A 15,337-nucleotide genomic window follows, 5' to 3' on the forward strand; every position below is an offset into this window, starting at 1 on the left:
GAAAAATAGATAAATCCCGGGATCCCGGGACGAGCAAAATGGCCAGGAAATGGACACTCTATTCCACAGTTATTAACTGAGAGCTTTCTTTGCCAAAGTTGTCATTTTTGCATTCGTATATCGTGTGGCAGATATGATTATACAAAGTAACCTCAATTTACGAACTAGATCGTGGCTGCGTAAATTAAATCAGTGCTTAAAACGAGGGAGCTTAGTTCGTATAATGAGGTTTTGCTTTTGGAGCCAACTTGTATGAAATTTATTTATATTATTTAGAGAAATTTTGCTCAGTAACATATTATTGATATACAGTAGTTTCTCGATTTTATCACTACTCGTTTTAATATCGCTTCATTATATCACTCTCGATTTAAGCACGGTTTTATGTTCGACTTTATCACGCCATAATAATTGTTTGATTTTCATACATTTTACAACAAAAAATAACCCTAATCATTCAGCATATATATATATTTGATCCATCTCTCAAGTGATTTTTATTTAATTTGTTCAATTTCTACAATATAAATCTCAAATTTTGATGAAAAATATATGGAAGAAAAACATTTTTATTATATCACGCTTGGGTATATCACTCCAAAAAATTTTGGATCCATGATATGATCGAGAAATTACTGTACTGGGTTCTTAATCAGGCTAGAATGTGTACAAGTTAAAGTCTTTCAAAAAATCTCTGGAGTTTGGGCATATGATAATACATGAGTTAACGGAGATCAATTTATCATTTCTATGTAGAAGAACATTTCACAATACTAGACCCTAGAAGATTGTTATATTTTGTAAAAGAGTTTGTATTCTCAGATCCGAGTTTGGTAAATAAGTGTGTATAACAGGAGTTCTAGTCCAAAAACATTCTGGAATACATACCTGCAATGTACTGGCTAAATACAAATCTTTGGTTTTTTTTTGTTATGGCCTTATCTATTCATAGCAGTAAAATGTGTATTGTCGAAATCTGTACCGATATCCTAGGTCCTCCAAGGACTTCATTTAAGTCATCGGAATATTTTATTTTTTTGTACGGATGCTTTTGGTCCTCGAAGGACTCCATAGAATCTAGGCCTTGGGATCAACGACCGTAATAAGTGATAAGAGGTTAGTTTTCAAAAACTCCAAAGGCTCCCCAACCATTCATGTGAGTAAACGGTGTATTGTGTTAATTTGTGCGGATGTCCTAAGTCCTAAGATCTATATCGAATATAGGCCTGAGGATCTACAAGCGTAACCAATTATCAATGGATGTTTTTTTGGTATGGCACAGGCCCTTATCTATTCAGAGCAGTAGAATGAGCATTGTTTTAATTTCTACCGATATCCTAAGCCCTCAAAAGACTTTATCGAATATAGACCTTTGAATCTACAAACGTGATCAATGGTCTATCGATAGTTTTTTTTTTAATATGGCACAGTTCCCATTAACTTGACTTAAAGTCATCGGAATATGTTATTGGTTTGTACGGATGTTTTGGCTTCTCCAAGGACTCCATTGAATATAGGCCTTGAGAGCTACGGCCGTATTGAGTGATTAGAAGTTCGTTTTCAAATACTCCAAAGCCCCCTAACCATTCCTGTGAGTAAACGGTGTATTGTATTAATGTGTGCGGATGTTCTTGGTCCTCCAAGATCTCTATCAAATATAGGCATTAAGATCTACAGCGTAATCAATCATCAATAGATTTTTTTCCTTTGTGGGGACATGATACCACTGCGGTGTTATCCTCTTTGTTTTTGCCGTGCTGTAGAAATATGTAACTATATGGAGTAGCTATCTCCCCAGCTATTGGCGTGCATCCCAATCAGGTACTACGTTTCGGATAAAATGTAGTACCTGTTTTGGATGATAGTACTGAATTTCATTAGGCTCTAGCAAGCCTTTATCTAAATATCTACAACGCTTGTAGTGGGGGTGGGACATTTCGCATAAAGACGTTTCGCATAATGACGTTTCGCATACGAACGTTTGGCATAATGAGATTTATATGCCTTCTTTAAAATGATACCTGTTCTTTTATGAAACTGCTTTATGCGAAACGTCCATTATGCCAAACATCCGTATGCGATACGTCCTTATGCGAAACGTCTTTATGCGAAATGGGTCACCCCCGCTTGTGGTATAGTGCAACACACTTGCACAACAAATATTCAGTGCTTTCGCTTTCTAATTTGCAGAAACAAAACATATGTTCTGACAATTTACCTATAATTTTAAGGTAACGTTTGCTGGGGACAGTGGCCTGTTAATAAGCCTGTATAAGTACTTAGATCGTGTTTATCAAGGTTTAACAACCTCAGCGTTTGATAGGCGTCAGCATATCATCTTCGGTTTCAGACCCCATTTTTTACCAAAGGTTCTTTTGCAGCCCCAGAAAGCATTTCTTGCTTTTTCTATCTGTTGTTCTATATACTTATTCCAAACAAGCTTACAATCTAATATAACACCTACAAATTTGGTACTAAAAGATATCATCAATAGACAGTTTTCAATATTTCAAAGGTCCCTTACTTACCATATCAGCAAACGAAGTACATATTGTTCTGAGTTGTGTCGATGTTTTTGGACTTCCAAGGATTCCACGGAATATAGGCCTGAGTAATACAAACGCAAGTAGTTGTATATTGAGTATCTACAAACGCAAGTAGTTGTATATTGATGATACTTGTATATAGCATAGAATCTTCATATAAGCAAATGGACCAATGTATCAATCTGTACTGATGTTCTTGAGTTTACTTCGTAAAAAGTGACGTCAAATAAATTAGCGTTAAAACAGACTTCGTTAATTGAGATTTTAATGAACAAAATTTTTGTCAATTTACAAAGTTTGCTTATCAACGTGTTAAATCTGAGCTGAAGCTTTTTACGGCACAACAAATCAAAACGTAACGAATTTTTTTTAATACAGTCACCCCACTGAAGACCAAACAAAATTATTTCCCTTGCACTTGCAGAAACTAGTTTTTTCGGAGATAAAGCTTCGCGGTTTTTACAAAAAATGTTAATTTCTTTATCAACTTTAAGCGGTGTTCATTCCACAGATATGGATCAATGTGAGAGGAGAAATAGTGTTATACATCAAATCGACTCATATAATGGATCAGGGCACTATAGCAGCAATATATCTGCGAGGTAAATAAATGGTGTGTAAGTGAAAGCATACGTTTTGGCATTTCTGTCGAAATTGTCTTAAGGTTTTGAGTGCCCACCATTTATAAAACAACTCTTCTAGAAATATGGTTGACATTTCATTTACTACGGATGGAAAAATATGCTTAAGCATATTATAATGACTGCGATGCTGTGTAGATTTATGGTTCACGTAATCAAAATGTGCTCTGGGTAATTGCAAATCTATTTAATTAGATATTCTTCATTACGTCCAACTCTGATCCGTGTCTGTGTGCTACCCATAACTGCGGGATGACTGTAGCAATATTAAAAATGAATGTTTCAATACTCCATGAAGTTTTTCCATACTTTTGGAGGGTAGTATTTTCGGGCATAACAGCCCCACTGTGAATTCTGTAATAAAATTTCATTTTTTCTACTACAGTTATCATCGAGTTTGAGAGGTATCGAGTTACAGAACACAACACCAGTTCTTATGCGATCCAAGGGACTATCAAGGTAACCGTGAAAACCAATTATTACTATGATTCTATAACTCGATATCGAGGTACGGAAAATTAAGTTAGGATGAGTTGATTACACAACCAACTCGTAATTTTGATGATCACGCTCTGTTACAACGCATCGATGGTCACCCCCCGGCCTGAACTCGGCTAATGTACAAAAGGGTCAGCGCACAATTGTCAGTGTGGACAAAAGAGACTGGATGATAGGTGTCGTTTGATCGAAGCTGAGTCATTATCATTCTTGAATACCTTTGGCGATTTATTTTGTTAGATTTGCAGTAACAACTCATTAAAATTTAAAGATATATTTGAATCCATAATATTAAATACCTATTCGTAAGTAACACACATGAAATCGAATTGCATATCATTAAATTTGTTGCGTTTTATAGGCGAGAAAGATCGCTTTATTAGCTCCGACCATAGTGCAAACTTAGCTAAAAAACATCGATAGGAATTATTAGCCTAAGTTGCGATAATCGAAGGTAAACGGAATTATTAAGAACTATTTCAATCAATACTTTTCTACATGCTAACTGATTATGATTATAACAGATCGATTGCCTAACTGATCTAATGTACCTAACAGGGAGAAAACATAACCTAAACTAGTGCGAACACCAAGATTGTAAGTAGACACTGCAGTTAGTACAAATCATTACGATCTAATTACTATTGTTATTTACAGCTAAAAGCAAAATAAAATTTGAATTACGCTAAACGGACTTGGTCGTTCTAACAAAATCTTTTAGAATCTTGTCCTCGTCAAGATGGATAAAGAGGGTACCCCTAAACCAGGTTGTCGATCGTGTAATCGACCAGATACAGCGGATGCAATGGTCGCTTGCGATATATGTGGAGATTGGCACCACTTCGGATGTGTAGGAGTTGATGCGAGCGTGGAAAATCATCATTGGATATGCCGAGGATGTGAACTTAAAGGCCACCCGTCCAGCTCGAACACCGCCGGAGACAAGGATGGTGTGCAGCAAACGCATACGATGAAAACTCGATCGAAGGTTGCCAGCAGTAAAGCTTCGTCAAGATACAAAAGGACCGTGGACATCGTCGTCCGTTCGAAAACCGGGAGTGCTACATCCAACCGATCAGCTATCATCGAAGAGCAGTTGAAGTTATTGGAGGAGCAGGAACGTTTGAAGGAGGAAGATTTTCTACAAAAGGAAGAACTAGAGCGACTTGAGTTTGAAGAAAAGCAGCGGCAAATCGATAAATTGCGTCGTCGTCAGGAAGAAGAGTCCAAGCTACGCGAAGAGAAGCTGGCGAAACAGAAAGCCCTACAAGAAGAAAGGTTGCGAATGAAGCAAGCATCTTTCGAAAAGCGCCAGGAGCTGATTAGGCAACATGCCCAGATGAGCGATCGAGGATCGTCTGTTTCCGAATTCTCGGCTGGAACGAAGAGCAGCAAGGTAGAGAAGTGGCTAACGGATCGTCAGGAAGACATACAGAAAGATCTCCAAAAACAAGAGACAACGGATCTTCCTTCGCGACAAGCCCCACAGCCACTGCCTCCATCACGACCATCGTTGATTGTGGGAAATGTTTCTCACCTTCACCATCAACCGATTTCCACGGAACATCGTTTTCATGAGCAGATTGCGTCCCCGTTTCAAAATATGTCGTTGCACAATTTTCCTTCGCCACAGCAAGCTGTTCAACCTTCACTGCCCCCCGCATACATGCAGATCGCAGCACGTCAGGTTACCGGAAAGGATCTTCCAGTGTTCAATGGAAACCTGGAAGACTGGCCTATGTTTATTCGAATTTTCGAGGAAACAACGGCAGCATGCGGATTCTCCAATGTAGAAAACCAGGTTCGGCTCCAAAGGTGCCTACGCGGCAGCGCCTTAGAAACCGTTCGTAGTAGGCTATTGTTGCCCGAAGGAGTCCCGCATGTTATTAAAACTCTCGAAATGCGATTCGGTCGGCCTGAGCTGATTATTCGATCGATGCTGGATCGGATACAACGACTTCCAGCTCCAAAGCCGGATCGCCTTGAAACCTTGATAGACTTTGGCCTGGCTGTTCAGAATTTAGTCGTTCATCTCCAGGCGGCAAAGCAAGAGAATCACCTAAACAACCCCACGCTGCTTCAGGAGCTAGTGGCAAAGCTGCCGGCACAGCTCAAACTAGACTGGGCCAGGTACAAAATTCTAAATTCCGCACCGACTCTCGCAACTTTCGGAAATTTCATGGAACAGTTGATGCAAGCAGCTAGCGAAGTTTCCTTCGAAATTCCGATAACCGTTTGTTCGTCACGGATAAACCGGATAAATCAAGAAATAGAGAAAAGGCTGTAGCGTATTTGTACTCTCATGACAAACATTCGGAATATTCATCAAACAACGAGGAGTCAACGAAAAAACCAGCCAGGGTCTGTTCCATGTGTAGCAGTCCTAGCCACCGACTGTGGGGTTGCGAGGAATTCAGGAAAAGAGGTTTCGAGGATCGTATGAAATTCGTGCGACAAAACAACCTGTGCCGAACATGTCTAAACTTTCATCAGAAGTGGCCCTGTAAGACCTTTAAGGGTTGCGACGTTGAAGGATGCCAGGAGAAACACCATTCCCTCTTACACGCACCGGTTTCCCGTGACCCGGTACACCTATCTACAAGCCATTCATCGCTGCGTACTGATAATCGGCAACTACTTCCGTTTTTCCGTATACTTCCGGTCACTCTCTCCAAAGATAGTGTTCAGCTGTCCACATTTGCGTTTATCGATGAAGGATCCTCGTCAACTCTCTTGGATCGCTCATTAGCTGATGCTCTTGGACTCACTGGCCCAGTGGAGCCTCTTACATTGCAATGGACAGGCAACGTCACGCGGAAAGAGAGGAATTCTGAGTGTGTGCAAGTGGATATCGTCGGCAGGGACAAATCGCAAAAGTACCAACTAATCGACGCCAGAACGGTGGATAACTTGTTGCTTCCGAAACAATCGCTGCCATACAGGCTTCTGAGTGAGAAATACCCGTATCTTCGTGGTTTACCAATTGAGGACTACGAGATGGTTGAACCAAAAATCCTCATAGGTGTAGACAATCTCAGTCTAGGAATTCCACTAAAAATACGTGAGGGTGGGCCCAAGGAGCCAACCGCAGCCAAGTGCAGATTAGGGTGGACTATCTATGGGGGCGGTGGAAGCTCACCATTGTCCTCTGTATCAGTTCACTTCCATGCCTCGGCTGTTCAAGATCCAGATCGAGAACTGAATCAGCAACTCAGCGACTACTTCACCCTGGACAAGGCAGGAGTTGATCTACCTTTTCCTATTCCGGAATCTGAAGCGGAGAAAAGGGCACGGAGGCTGCTAGAAGAGACCACTCGTCGCGTTGGACAACGATTCGAGACGGGACTGTTATGGAAAGCAGATGACATGAAGTTTCCGGACAGTTATCCCATGGCAGTTCGGAGACTCGAAGCATTGGAAAGGAAACTGAACAAGGAACCAGTTCTCAAATCGCGCGTAAAGCAACTACTGGACGAATACGTTGCGAAAGGTTACTGCCATCAAGCTTCTCCAGAGGAATTGGGGGCCGCGGAGGGCGGAAGTGTTTGGTATCTTCCGTTAAGCATCGTCATCAACCCGAGAAAACCAGATAAAATCAGACTCGTCTGGGACGCTGCAGCTCAGGTCCATGGAGTGTCATTCAATTCGGCCCTGCTAAAGGGACCGGATTTACTTACACCATTAGTCGCCGTCCTCAGCCATTTTCGCGAGCATAAGTTTGCGGTGAGCGGTGACATCAAGGAGATGTTTCTCCGGATGCTGATTCGTGCCGAGGACCGACATGCCCAGCGATTTTTGTGGAGAACAGACCCCGACGAAACCCCCCACATTTACATAATCGATGTAGCAACGTTTGGGTCAACTTGTTCCCCAAGTTCTGCCCAGTTCGTAAAGAACTTAAACGCACAGGACTATATGCAGCAGTTCCCCAGGGCCGCAATAGCGATCATCAAGTTCCACTATGTGGACGATTATCTTGATAGCTTCGCAACTGTTGATGAAGCTATCGAAGTCGTAAAAGACGTTAAATACATCCACTCTAAGGGTGGATTTGAGATTAGAAACTTTCTGTCAAATTCGGAGAAATTGCTCGAGGCCATCCAAGAAGACCCTCGACAAAAAGAAAAGGTCCTCAACATTACCCGGGCTGAAAAGGTAGAATCTGTTTTGGGAATGAAGTGGAACCCCAAAACTGATGTGTTCTCTTACGCCCTATCCCCGAAGGAGGAAATTTCAAAAATGTTCGACTCGCTACACGTACCTACGAAACGCGAGATGCTCAAAGTGGTCATGAGTCTATTTGACCCACTCGGACTCGTTACCTCCTTTCTCATTCATGGTCGAATTTTAATCCAAGATGCGTGGGCGACTGGTATAGGATGGGATGCCCCGATAGACGGCCCATTGCTTCACAAATGGCGGCTTTGGATAAGTGGTTTTATTCTGCTAAATAGTCTACGAATACCACGCAGCTATTTCCGGCATACGGTAACAAGCCCAGTACAGCTCCACGTGTTTGTCGATGCTAGCACCGAAGCGTACGCATGTGTGGCGTATTTCAGTGCTATTGGACCTGCAGGAATCGAAGTGGCGTTGGTTGCTGCAAGAGGCAAGGTTGCGCCAATCAAGGTACTCTCCGTCCCTCGGCTTGAACTTAACGCTGCCGTTTTAGGTACACGTCTAGCAGAATCGGTGATCAATTCTCACACGTACCAAATCGAACGTAAGTACTTTTGGAGTGATTCTAAAACCGTCCTCGCTTGGATCAACTCTGATCACCGAAGGTATCATCAGTTTGTTGCGGTTAGAATCGGAGAAATATTATCGTCAACACGAATGAGTGCATGGAGATATGTACCATCTAGCCAAAATCCAGCAGATTTTGCCACGAAGTGGGGTAATGGCCCTAATTTCGACACGGAAACTCAGTGGTTCCGTGGACCTGCCTTCTTGTATAACCCTGAAGATTCGTGGCCCAATACTCGTTGTTTCACGACCGCCACAGAGTTGAGCAATGTGCAACACGTACACTGGCAGCCAGCCCAGCCAGTAGTTGACGTGACTCGTTTTAGTAAGTGGGAGCGACTTCAACGAACACAAGCCTATGTACTTCGTTTCATCGAGAATCTCAAGCGCCGAATAAATGGGGAAGCAATTATACTTGGCATGTTGTCGCAATCTGAACTTCAGCATGCGGAGAAGGCTTTATGGAAGCAGGCTCAGAACGACGTTTTTGCTGAAGAACGGCATTTACTACAAGGAACACAGGGAAGCGCTGATGCCCGACATAATTTGCTACCGAAATTGAGTTCCATCTACAAATTGTGGCCATATTTGGACGAGGATGGTATTCTGCGTATGCGTGGGAGAATCGGCGCCGCTTGGTATGCGCCACACGAAGCTAAGTATCCCGTCATATTACCAGATACCCACCTTATATCTACTCTCCTTGCAGACTGGTTCCACCGCTTATACCACCATGCCCACTCAGAGACAGTAGTTAACGAAATGCGTCAGCGTTACGAAATTCGTCGGCTGAGAGCACTCGTTAAGAAAGTCACAAAGAACTGTCTCATCTGTCATTTGGCCAAAGTAATTCCTCGCCCACCACCTATGGCTCCGCTGCCGAAACAACGATTGACTCCGTTTATCAAACCGTTCACCTATGTCGGGGTGGATTATTTCGGGCCTTTGCTCGTGAAGGTGGGTCGAACGCAATCGAAACGTTGGGTGGCTCTCTTCACATGTTTAACGGTGAGAGCCATACATCTTGAAGTGGTCAATAGCTTGTCGAGCGAGTCATGCATAATGGCGGTCAGAAGATTTATAGCCCGCCGCGGCGCCCCTGCGGAAATTTTTAGTGATAATGGGACCTGCTTCGTAGGTGCCAACAAACAACTGCAGCAAGAAATACAAACAATAAATAATGACCTCGCTGGAACGTTTACTAACACCAACACCCGTTGGTGCTTTAATCCCCCAAACGCTCCCCATATGGGCGGAGTATGGGAGCGTTTAGTTCGCTCCGTCAAACAAGCTATTGGAACGATCATCGAGGCACCACGATTACCCGACGATGAGACATTAGCCACCATTCTTGCCGATGCCGAGTCGATGATCAACTCGAGGCCATTGACTTATGTGCCTCTGGAAAGTGCAGATGAGGAGTCACTAACTCCAAACTATTTTTTGTTGGGAAGCTCGTCAGGAGTCAAACAGCCACCTTCAAAGCCAATAGATTTCCGAACTAATCTTCGGAGCCACTGGTCCCTCGCTCAACACATAACCGATACGATGTGGAGGAGGTGGATTAAGGAGTATTTACCGGTTATCAGACGCCGTGGCAAATGGTTGGAGGAGGTGCGAGATATTCGGGAAGGTGATCTAGTGCTGATCGTGGGTGGTGCGGTGCGTAACCAGTATGTAAGGGCAAGGGTGGAGAAGGTATTCGTAGGACGGGACGGACGAGTACGTCAGGCTCTAGTGCGCACGGCCAGAGGATTGTACAAACGACCGGTGGCGAAACTAGCGTTGCTTGATGTTGGATTCATTGGTGAAGCTGATGAGAGTTCTTCAGAATCTGTAGACCATCACCAGGCTTCACGGGCGGGGGATTGTTACAACGCATCGATGGTCACCCCCCGGCCTGAACTCGGCTAATGTACAAAAGGGTCAGCGCACAATTGTCAGTGTGGACAAAAGAGACTGGATGATAGGTGTCGTTTGATCGAAGCTGAGTCATTATCATTCTTGAATACCTATGGCGATTTATTTTGTTAGATTTGCAGTAACAACTCATTAAAATTTAAAGATATATTTGAATCCATAATATTAAGAACCTATTCGTAAGTAACACACATGAAATCGAATTGCATATCATTAAATTTGTTGCGTTTTATAGGCGAGAAAGATCGCTTTATTAGCTCCGACCATAGTGCAAACTTAGCTAAAAAACATCGATAGGAATTATTAGCCTACGTTGCGATAATCGAAGGTAAACGGAATTATTAAGAACTATTTCAATCAATACTTTTCTACATGCTAACTGATTATGATTATAACAGATCGATTGCCTAACTGATCTAAGGTACCTAACAGGGAGAAAACATAACCTAAACTAGTGCGAACACCAAAATTGTAAGTAGACACTGCAGTTAGTACAAATCATTACGATCTAATTACTATTGTTATTTACAGCTAAAAGCAAAATAAAATTTGAATTACGCTAAACGGACTTGGTCGTTCTAACACGCTCTTCTCTTGAAAATGTTTAGTTTTGTCAAAACTTTTGTCAATACAAAGCAAAAATGTGTTTCACATTTTAATCGCGTTTTTCTCATACATCTGTTTTGAAACATGGGACAATTATGCGTAGAGCGCCATCACAATCGCTACACTCCCATATGTGGCCAAGACATTTTCTCCCTCATGAGAAATCGAACGAAACGTGTCGGCGAAAGCTGCTGACTCCCTTCATATCTTCATCTGCCTGTCAGTAGGTAGCTACGCGGAAGAAGCGCGCCCAAGAGCATCCATCCAAGGCGCAGAACGGCGGGATTCCATTCCGAGATGATTATAAAATTCGACCGAGTTATTGCCATTCCAACACTCCATCAGCACGTGCTCGCGAAATCGATTTGAAGGCAGCGCGAAAGAAATGCGATGAGCTTCTCCGAATCGTTGATCGGTGGTAGGTGGGAGGAGGTAGGAAACATAACCATGAACGTTTTCATTCGATTTGAATACCTACCGAGCGAACAGAACAGAGCCGCCTCCGCATGAATTCGGTTGAAGCGAACGTATCCTTTTATTGCGTTCATTTCCTCCGGCTGGGAACCAAAACTGATAGGCGGTGTTTATTTTCCACCAAACATTGATTTGATGGGTGCTTTAAGGATACGGCGCTTAAATCACAGGCCACGAAGAGAGTTTCCGTTTGCAGTCGTTTTTGCCTGTAGATTTATCATCGATAAATGTGCTGGAAAATTGATTTCGGCGAAGAAACGGAAACTGATACTGATTTATAGGATAGCTACCACCACACCGATTGCAATTGGGGGAGAGCGCTTCAGATTGTCTAATTAGCGGCGCGATAATTGCAAACGATAGAGAATGACAGGTACGAGTTTGATTAATTAAGTGTAAAATGAGCTAACAGAAGAGGTAATCGTCTAATTGGATGATAAAGTTATCTAGATAGCTTGAATTGTGCACTTTTGATCGAGCAGAAAGACCTACAGATTGTTTAAATGATTAGCGAGGGGGATCATCGAATTATATCTACAGTACATCTTCAATTCAACTATTAAAATCACATTGAAGAAATATTATAGTTAGTTTAACCATATCAAGCTTGATGACTTTTTGGCATAACCTTAACTAATCTTATTTACCGACACTGCAAAAATATGTCAAATGTGAATACCGTAAAACGGGGTAACTTTGATAGTTTATAGAAAACTTGAATATTTTTGCATGCTGTTTCAAAGATTTACAATTTATATTTTTAAAACAAGTACTGGCATCCTAGCTATCGATTACAGTCGATAAATTGGCAAAAGATTCATTTTGAATGGATATATCATTTTTCATATAATCGAAAGTTGGTTTTCTGTTTTGGGGTAACTTTGATAATGGAGTATGATGCGAACAAAATTGAATGAATAACGAACATTTGTAGGGCATTGCATACCTCTAGGCGTTTAACGTTATATGGAAATTTCTGACTTAGATTACAAAAATGGTCCCAGTTTGTGAATATGCTTTTCGCTAAGAGATTTGAGACCGTATTCAAGTTCTATGATAACTAGGCTATCCAAGATAAGTGGCCTAATATTCAAAACTACATCAAATAGTGATCGTAGAACAGATTGTTTGTAAGCGTTTTGAAAATGCTAAAATTGCGTAACTTTTTTAAATTCATATAAAAAGCCTAAAATGTTCTTGATTTAAATGAAAACCGCTCCTTCATGAAGTGTCATACTAATATTCTTTAGTTTTGCATTCGCTTTGCTTAACTGATTAACAGAAATTATGATATTTCATTTAGTATGCGGTGGGTTACGCACTATCAAAGTTACCCGCATTATCAAAGTTACCCCGTTTTACGGTAAATGTAAAAGTAGGAATACAAAAAAAAAATGTGAGAGAAAGCCAATTAACTTAACAGTGACGTACGGAACGAAGCCTGGCAACGCGTACCGTTTTGATTCATATTACGGACACTTAAGGACTCAGGGAAATATAACCCAGCATAGAGCATACAAAATGAATCATTCTTATGATTCCTCAGCGTTATCGAGCGTCGGAAGCCCTTTACTTTCGAACGGTGGGTGAAGAATACGCTTCCGCAACTTCAATAATTTTAAATAAATCAAAATGTGTGGCCTTTTCATGATTCTTATTCCGGACGTTTCCTCACTTTTGCCTCATATTCCGGACACTTTGAATCGGCTGTTTTTCATCACGCCAATCTGTCATGGAACGGCCTACTTTCCTGCACTGAATTATGCAGTACGAGAATAGTCATTACGCAACTGAAAAGCTTCTCATTACGCGACTGTTTTGAGTTGCATAATGAATCATAACACAACAATTTTTTAAAAATTGTAAAATAATGGTGAATGCATTCCGATATAATTTCTGATACCCTCAAGTGGTTTTCTACGGAGTTGCAAAAAATGTTGTACGTAACTCGATGCGGAACTCGATTTTTACAGCACTCGTCGTCATTATCCTACTCGGCAAGCCTCGTAGGATATTTACCGTTCTGATTCAAATTCCAGACAGCTTCTAATTGCGGACACTCTACTTTGTATGGGAAAGGTTTCAGTTGAAATGTTTCAAAATTTCCTGTTCAAAAGTTTCCAAATTTTGGGCGTGTTTTAACAATAATTTTAAATAGCAATCCATGACAATTTATAATGCGCAGCTTGTTGCGACGTTTCTCTTACGAAAACGCGAGTTTAATTTATAATTTAACTATTTTAGTTATGCTTTTCGTGAACTATCCGAAATTCGAAACAAGGTGTCCGTAAAATGAAGCAAAAGTGAAGTTGCGTCCGGAATAAGAATCATGAAAAGATCGTTATTTTTTATTTATTTTAGGTAATTCAAGCTGTGGAATCCGAACCTTCGCCCACTGTTAGGAAGTTAAGTGTCTTGAAAGACTGATAATGCACAGGTATCGTACATTATGTTTCAATATATATGCTTTTCAATCAGTTATACTTCACTGAGGCCTTAAGTGTCCGTAATATGAATCAAAACGGTACGACTCGTGCTGTAAAAATCATCATTCTGCAACTTGTTCCGGACTACTATTCCAGTTGCTGCAAAAGCGATCAAAGGGATACGTAAATGGATGATGTTATCACTGGAGCGGATACGGAAGGAACCGCACAAGAGTTATGTGAACAATTCAACAAGATGAGGTCACAGGGAGGTTTCAAACTACGAAAATAGGTTTCGAACATTCCCAAGCTTCTAGAGAGCGTGTCAGAAGACGGTTTGGCAATTAAACTAACGGAAGGGATAGATCTGGACCCTGATCCAACAGCTCAGGTTCCATTTCACCATCCCGCCGTAGGACTCACCGGACCAACCGACGAAACGGCAAATCCTTTCGGTAATAGCAAGTTTATTTGACCCTCTTAGTCTACTCGGTGCTGCAATAACAACGCATGCAACTTCTGTGGAAGACCCAGAATGGAGAAGGCCATGCTCTGAATTGGGATCAACCATTGCCTTCGACGGTGGGTTAGCTTTGGAGCAAATACTACACAGAACTTGCGTGGAACCAGTACGCAACATTGATCAGATTCGCTGCTTTGGAAGCTACATTGATCGAGATTCACTGTTTTCTGATGCTTCGAATAAGGCATATGGCTGTTGTGTCTATATACGGAGCCAAGGTTCGCATGGAAATTTCATTATTCAATTATTGTCATCCAAATCAAAAGTGGCTCCTTTGAAAACGCACTCTATCCCGAGATTGGAGCTGTATGGGGTCTCCTGACGGCGCAATTATATGAGAATTTATTTAAAAGCCTGCCGAGCCTTACATACAAGCATCTCCGAACAATTGGACCACGTTCGTCGCTAATCGTGTCGCAAAAATTGAAGGTATTGCAGATTCACAAAAATGGCGACACATATCAGGAAAGCAGAACCCTGCAGATTTGATCTCAAGAATATCTCCAGGAAACATTGTTGATAATCGTTTCTGGTGTTAGGGACCAGATTGGTTGAAGGAAAGTTCAGACTGGTTGCACGGCTTCAGTGAGCGGTGGATTCAATGAATGGTAATTGGAGAAGTTTTCAACATATCCGATCTCATCCGGAAAACAGCAATTAGGCAGCGGCTGATGCAGCTTCTGCGGACAGAATCGAAAAACAGGAACATTATGGAGTTTCTATCGACTAAGAACCTCAGAAAGGCAGAATTTACTATCGTGCGACGTTTACAATAAGGCTCTCTCCTATGAGCAAACCATGTCGAGAAGTCGAGGAAATCTCCACTCCGGTGGTTCAATCCATATATTTCGAACGATAAAGTCATCCGAATTTGAGGTCGCTTAGGTCATTATGCAGAGCGCGAAGATACGAAGCACCCTATGTTCCTACTATATACAAAATTTACAAGCAGGACCG

The sequence above is a fragment of the Aedes aegypti genome, chromosome 3 (genome assembly GCF_002204515.2).
Source record: "Aedes aegypti strain LVP_AGWG chromosome 3, AaegL5.0 Primary Assembly, whole genome shotgun sequence".
NCBI lineage: Eukaryota > Metazoa > Arthropoda > Insecta > Diptera > Culicidae > Aedes > Aedes aegypti.